At 33.6% G+C, this 6,893-nt stretch overlaps 2 long non-coding RNA genes across 4 annotated transcripts in view; one reads left to right on the top strand and one right to left on the bottom strand.

The window, feature by feature from the left end:
• Positions 1-4,694, bottom strand: part of LOC118749728 — a 21,480-nt gene extending 16,786 nt beyond the window's left edge. For both annotated transcript variants that reach the window (XR_004994275.1, XR_004994276.1), the window contains exons 1-2: positions 4,604-4,694; positions 3,356-4,461 (exon numbers count right to left, since the gene is read on the bottom strand). This is a non-coding gene — a long non-coding RNA (uncharacterized LOC118749728). The remainder of the gene's footprint in view (positions 1-3,355; positions 4,462-4,603) is intronic.
• On the top strand, positions 2,991-3,593 carry LOC118749729. 2 transcript variants are annotated; one of them, XR_004994278.1, is made up of 2 exons: positions 2,991-3,185; positions 3,379-3,593. It is a non-coding gene; the product is annotated as an uncharacterized LOC118749729 (long non-coding RNA). The 2 variants fall into 2 exon arrangements; XR_004994277.1 differs by having other exon boundaries at positions 2,991-3,308.
• Positions 4,695-6,893: the final 2,199 nt, after the last annotated feature.

The raw sequence follows: 6,893 nt of genomic DNA, 5'->3' as shown, positions 1-6,893 counted from the left end.
CTGAAAAATATCTTTGTGTACCTTCCACATCAGTGCCTTCGGAATGAATATTTTCGAAGACAGGGCAGATAACCAAGCAAAGAACTGTCACCTAAGAACTCAAATATGATAATTGATTTAGATGAGCTTCTTTGGCCTAGGTTGTGATTACTGCAAGTAAAACAACAATAAAAATTGTTGAATATAATTGTTATAAGGTCATAAAATAACAAAAACAAATAACTTAAGGACGAGCACACCTAAAAGTTAAACATTCTAATAATAGAAATATTAACAAAAACCAACAAAACCAGGAACCACATGATCAAGTGAATTGCAGCGGAATAGCTGCGCTTGATTGTGTTGGCATAACAAAAATGAAAATAGTGGAAAAAAACAAACGATAATTTACAAGGCGTACTTAGCACGGTGCATAGGCAACTGGCTGAGTCAGTGGGATCGTCGAATCGAATCCTACTGAAATTAAGTCTGATGAGGAAGTGTGGTGATTTCCGAAATAGCTACACTTCAACCATTTTTTTAAATTATTGTTGCTTTTCCACAATATGTTTTCATTAAAAAACGGCCTCAAGCTCAATAAAAATTGTTGAATATAATTGTTATAAGGCCATAAAATAACAAAAACAAATAATTTTTTTTTTAAATGTTCTCATAAAATTCCTAAAACTAGTGTGTAGCTAAAGATGTACAAATGTATGTATAAAAATTTACGAATATGTGTCTATATATGTAGATCCATATTTCAAAACTGAAATCCTGTAATATTTTTCTGTTTCCTGTTACGTTGTAAATGTAAAACTCAACAAAAAATTGAATAAATTAATGACTGATTAAATAAAATGAATGGTTAAAAGTTATTGTTATTGAGAGTACATATGTATGTATGTGTAATTACCCCGTTTACATTACTTTACATGTAGAATAACTTGAATACCAGTAAATGTAAATAGTAGTAAATAATATCTATTCGACACTTAGTACTGAGTAAGTCCTTTGATTCGATCCTGAGTAAATGTGTCATAATGCTTGGTACAGAGTACTTTCCTAGTTCTTTCGAATCCATTTGAGTTCTGAGTACTCTTACATACTTTCGAATTCTTTTGAGTACTTAGTACTTTCGAATTCTTTTAAGTTCTGAGTACTCCAAGGTGTGAGTACTGAGTTCTTTTAAGTTCTGAGTACTTTCGAGTTCTTTTGTGAGTACTGAGCTCTTTTAAGTTCTGAGTACTTTCGAGTTTTTTTGTGAGTACTGAGTTCTTTTAAGTTCTGAGTACTTTCGAGTTCTTTTGTGAGTACTGAGCTCTTTTAAGTTCTGAGTACTTTCGAGTTTTTTTGTGAGTACTGAGTTCTTTTAAGTTCTGAGTACTTTCGAGTTCTTTTGTGAGTACTGAGCTCTTTTAAGTTCTGAGTACTTTCGAGTTTTTTTGTGAGTACTGAGTTCTTTTAAGTTCTGAGTACTTTCGAGTTCTTTTGTGAGTACTGAGTTCTTTTAAGTTCTGAGTACTTTCGAGTTCTTTTGTAAGTACTGAGTACTTTGGAATATCCAGTATCGATACTTTTAAAAATCGGGCACTGTCGATCCTTTTGAGAATCGAGTTCTGAGTACTTTCGGTATCGATACTGCCCAACACTAATATGTATGTATGCAGATATTTAAATGCCGGTTTGCTATTCGCGCGACAAGCTTTTTTAAAAACGAAGTAAATTAGTACAAATTGTTAGTAATTTTCATTAGAGTTTGAATAACTCCTTTCACTAAATGGTTTTTAGTCACTTTAACGAGACCTTAACTTATTTTATTTTATTCATTTTAGTGCAGTTTTGACAAAATTTTCTTGCTAAAAAATCTTGTTACACTACTTCATTTTATTCCTTTGATTGTAGAGGTTAAATAAAAGCTTGTTTTTAAAATATATTTTTTTTACATTATTTTATTAATTGCTCTGCTGCGTCTTATTATAGTGTTTTCTGCTATTGCTCCGGCTACAAATAGTAAATACCAGTTTCGTGGTGCAACGCAACGTAGCACGAAGTAAAACAAGAAATATGCTACTGCGTTTTGTGTGTCTGGCTTTGCTAAATGCAGGGTTAAAGTTGAAGCACTTACTTTGTATACTATTTAAAATTTCATCAGATAATTTGTTCTGCTTTTTACATTAAACACCAGTTAAAATTGAAAAGATTCTTTCTTACTTGGCGCTTGAATTGGTTAACGTGAGAAAAATTTCAAAATTGTCCTTATTAATTTTACTCCACATCACATCTTCAGAACGATTAATTACGAGAGAGTGTCGAATATTCTTGAATTTGTTCAATTGTGTTAAATGAAAATCCCTTTTTTATTTGAAATGTCCCTTTTTCCCTTTTAATAATTTTTGTTCCAAAATATCCCTCAAATAAGGAAACTACCCATAATCTGGCATCACTGATTCAAACCCTGATTTAAAGAACTTAGGACCGTTTTCTCATCTAACCTTTAGATTATCGGCCCTTTTATCGTCTCGATATACGTATTTTCATTTTCTCATCAGCGCATTAATTTCTCGAATCGATAAACTGTTGCTTACCCAACGCAACCTTTAAAAATTTGTACCCAACTTTAAATTTTGGTTTGGTCTTGGCTCATGAGTCAGATATATTAGATATTTCAACTAAGGTTTTGGTTTTTGCTAACAGATGCTCTTGCTCTATTTTTGCTTATGTTACATTGCCAACCTTTGAAATTTTATGACGAATGTAGTGAAGTTTCATTCTAGGAAATGTAGTGAAGTTTCACTTTACAGAATAACAAATTTGTTTTTTACCGGTAAGATAAGAAAACGAAAACTTTTTAAAGCGGGGAACAATAAAGGCAACTATACTGCTTACATTAGAAAACGGCCCTTAGAATTCTTTACTTGTTTTAAGTAAATTTAGCTTCATTCAGTGATCATCTGGTCACACTGCGTGCAAGCACTAACCATACACATCCGGGTGTGACATAGGAAAATGTTGTGGTCGGCTTCCACAACACCGCCTGTGAAAGCATTCAAAGTGAAATTAATGAAAGCGCATCTAAGCTGTGGATGTCGGCACAAGGTTAGAGGCCACGAAATCAAAAAGCAAAAAACAAGAAGGTAGTACGAGACTTTTTTTTGCCTCAAGCATTGATTTCCGATTGTTTCAGGACTTACTATATAATATAAGTAAGTAATGTAAATATGTACATACGTACACCCATACTCGTATGGATTAAAGTTCCACACTACGGAGTACAGGCTTTCGATGCTTTCTCCTTATATAAAAAAAACATACATAGTCCTACAAATGTATGTATATTTTTCTTAACCACAGTAGCTATGCATTTCAATCTTACTTTTTCCTCATTTTTTCAAGCAGCGGAGTTTTCGATCACAGCTTTCCTAAACCTGATGACGAAGTGAAAATGAGTGTGGGTGGCGAGGTCGAGTGCGTGGTGGTCGTTCCGGAGGGTTGCCGTGTTGAGTGCTGTTGATAGAACTGCTTTGTTAAACTGATTGCCTTCATTTTGTGACACAATTTGGAATTCTTCATCTTCTACACACGATTTATTTCGGGGAAAGCGTAGCTCGAAACGCGAAAAATGAACCGAATAAAATGCAAAACCGTACAAGATAATATGCTATTCTACAAATAGGAATTTTGGTCTTCGATTAGTTAGCTGGTTGATTAGTTGGCTCGTTGCACGCACAATATAATTATGCGAGTATGAACATATGTATGTAAATGCATATCTAAGTACATATATATGTATATAGTAGCTGTGGCAGTAGCACACTCAAGGGGGAGTACATTTTTTAACATTTACAAATTTGGTATTTTTTATGGTTTCAATTTAGCTTTTGCTTTTAATTTTATTCTTACTAATTTTTCACAGTCAAATCAGTTCACTTACTGCCTTTACTTCGTTGCCTTTCACACTTTACTGGTATTCTTTATTTCCTTTTGAGCTTTTGCGACTTCGCTAATACTGTGTCGCTGCACTCTTTCTTTTTATTTGCTACCTCGCTCACTTCACTGTCTTTCTTCGGTACACTTTACACTTTCCGCTTTAAATCGTACACATACGACTGACTATACGCTTTTACACTTCCACTCTGCCACCACGCTACATTGTCTAAAAGTATGCTTCTACACTAAATGAAAACGCTCCAATGGTACAAAGAACGCCACGGATACGTTTACGCTTCGCACGCCCGCCGCCCTGTTAACGTATGTGTGTCGTTCACGTCGAACTCGCATTCGCTTATTCACGAACTACGACCAAAGCAGCAGGCGCACTTATCGCCATAAAAATGAAAATTTTCATCATTACAAATTTTAATGAAGTAATTTCATTTCTTTCTCTCCAAATTTAGTGAATTCATAACTGTATGGACATTATGCAAACATAACCACTTGCAATTTTAGTTTTTTTTTCATATAAATACGCACACGGTGTACCTAGTAGTTTTTTTGAAACCACATTTCCATACATACATATTTATACATAGGTATATGTACATATATATATGAATGTATTCTAGGCCAATTGAATAGTTGATTAAATTGAATTAAAAGTTTTTTATAGTTTTTTTTCGCATACATATGTATACATGTACTATACAGAAGTATATCCAAATTTCGGTAACTTATTATGTAGTCGACAAAAATTTTCTGCCTTCTTTAGGACAGACACTCGCAGGCAGATGCGAAGAGCTTTACTGTGTTTTCACCTCTTCGCTTCGTGGTATAGTGCAGCACCGATGGATATCTTTCGAAGAACTGGTTATAAGTAGGAAGTACTCGCTACAAATAAGTTCCATACACTCATAAGATATATTTCTCGCTATGTTCCAAGGCACTATGTTTCAACTATTTGGACGATGAGCAAATGAAGAGTGTTTGAATACACCACGAACTAGGAATCGCTGAGGAACTCACCAAAATGAATTTAACATGCGCAAGGAAGGATATCAACACATACAAATCTGCATATGCATATGCATTGACAGTCAGCAGAATAGGTGCAACATGATTTTCAACTTTAACTGTTTGGTGCATGTACTAGATTATCCACAAGATTTTTCTGTAAATAGAGTATTAAAGCCAGTTGAGTTCGTAAACAAACAATAAAACCACATTGGCCACTGGTTAGTAATTTAAAGTAAAAATTTCAATTTTATAACAAGAGGGCTGAAGCAAAAAATCATGACAAGTAATTTTTAAGCAAAAAGCAAAACTGACTATATATATGAGAATATATAAAAATATAAGATTATCGTTAATTTCAGCATCATCCAATGCTCGGATTTAAACCAAATTAGTATGGGACCACGTGCGATGTAACACCTTATGGAAATCGGTTAACGGGGTCCAAAGTTATGCGGTAACATACATAACAAAAAATATATATATATTTGTTGTTGTTGTTGTGAAGTCGGTTAATAAGTAGAGTGCAAAAATCTAAACCTTATAAGCAATTTAAAGGCAGATGAAAAACAAAGTAATAGAAGGGTGCATCTATACAGCCTTATCAGCTGGTGTTACCCAGCAAAAAACACGATTGCCACAGAAGCGAAAATGGAAACGAGCTAGGCGATGGGAATCGCTTACCCTTTCGCTTCAAGAAGGCACTATTTTAACATGGCACATTAGGTCAAATGATTACTTTTTCTGTGCGAAATTAATAGCAGCTAAAATATTGCATTATTTTAATGTAAAAAGATGGCAAACGTTAAAACAAGTGTAAAGGCAGTAAATCAAATGTTAAACAAACTTGGCTTTCGTAAAACAGACTTTTCTGCTTTTTTGTATGTTCAAATGATGAGTATATGTGTTTAGGTAGTACTCAAAAACATTGTCCAATTAGCTTGGTTTTGACACAAGTTATTTTCTTACCATACTCAACCCCCTCCCCTTTAAAATGAGCTACATAATAAAATAAGTATGGTCACATGTACATAAATGGTTTCTTCTAGCGATTAGTTATGGCATTATCGAAATTCCTAAATTAAAAAAAGAAAAATATTTACTACATGTCTCGCAGATATATCTTGAGGAGCGATTCCTAAAGCAGTTAGTCTTCATAAAACACTTCGTTTTCACTTGAGGTTTCAGTATTTCCAAATTCTCCACCGATATTATTTATATTCAGAATACAAATGCACATTTACCAAAAATTGCTGGTAACTTCCTGAAAAGAATACGAATGTTTATGAAACTAATTTGTTAAAAGAATGTTCAAAGCTCTATTCACTTTGAGTAAAAAAAAATCGAGATTTCAGTCCGTAAGTTCTCTCAAGGTTTTGCCTTTTTGCGAAGGCGCTAGTGTATTTGTAACATAGCCTCGGCTACGATACAGGAGATGAAATGTAATCCAAATTGAGGCTGCTATTTTTGTTTGCTATCACATACTTCCATTTTTACTATTTATCACCATTAAAATGGATTATTTATCACCAAAAAATGTTGGAGATATTTTTGGAGATAGCTAAAAATTCGGAAAAAGGTTAGCTATCCTATTTTAGCACTTTAGTGATAGCGAAAGTTAGAATCCGGCTGATGGTCGACACAGTTGGCTTTTCGATTTCGAAAAGAACCTCATCAGCAAGAAACGCTATGTTTTTAGATCTAAATATTTTAGCATCCTTTCCAAATTGTTTCCCATAATTTTCATATTTATTTGATAAATAATTGTAAAAAATACGCGTTTTTTTTTCTAAGAGTTTCATGGAACTTTCGCAAATATCAGCAGCGCCAAATTTTTTTTCAACATGGTTGACAACCGAAAAAGGCTTTTCTTTTTCCAATCAGCCAAACTTCAAACAACTTGCCTTTTGTGATAGCATGATAGAAAAACCGTTTTTCTTGAAAACGGCAAGTTAAGTAAAACA

The sequence above is a fragment of the Rhagoletis pomonella genome, unplaced genomic scaffold (assembly GCF_013731165.1).
Source record: "Rhagoletis pomonella isolate Grant_MI unplaced genomic scaffold, Rhpom_1.0 Rhpom_scaffold_00036, whole genome shotgun sequence".
NCBI lineage: Eukaryota > Metazoa > Arthropoda > Insecta > Diptera > Tephritidae > Rhagoletis > Rhagoletis pomonella.
This window is presented reverse-complemented; position numbering and strand designations above follow the sequence as displayed.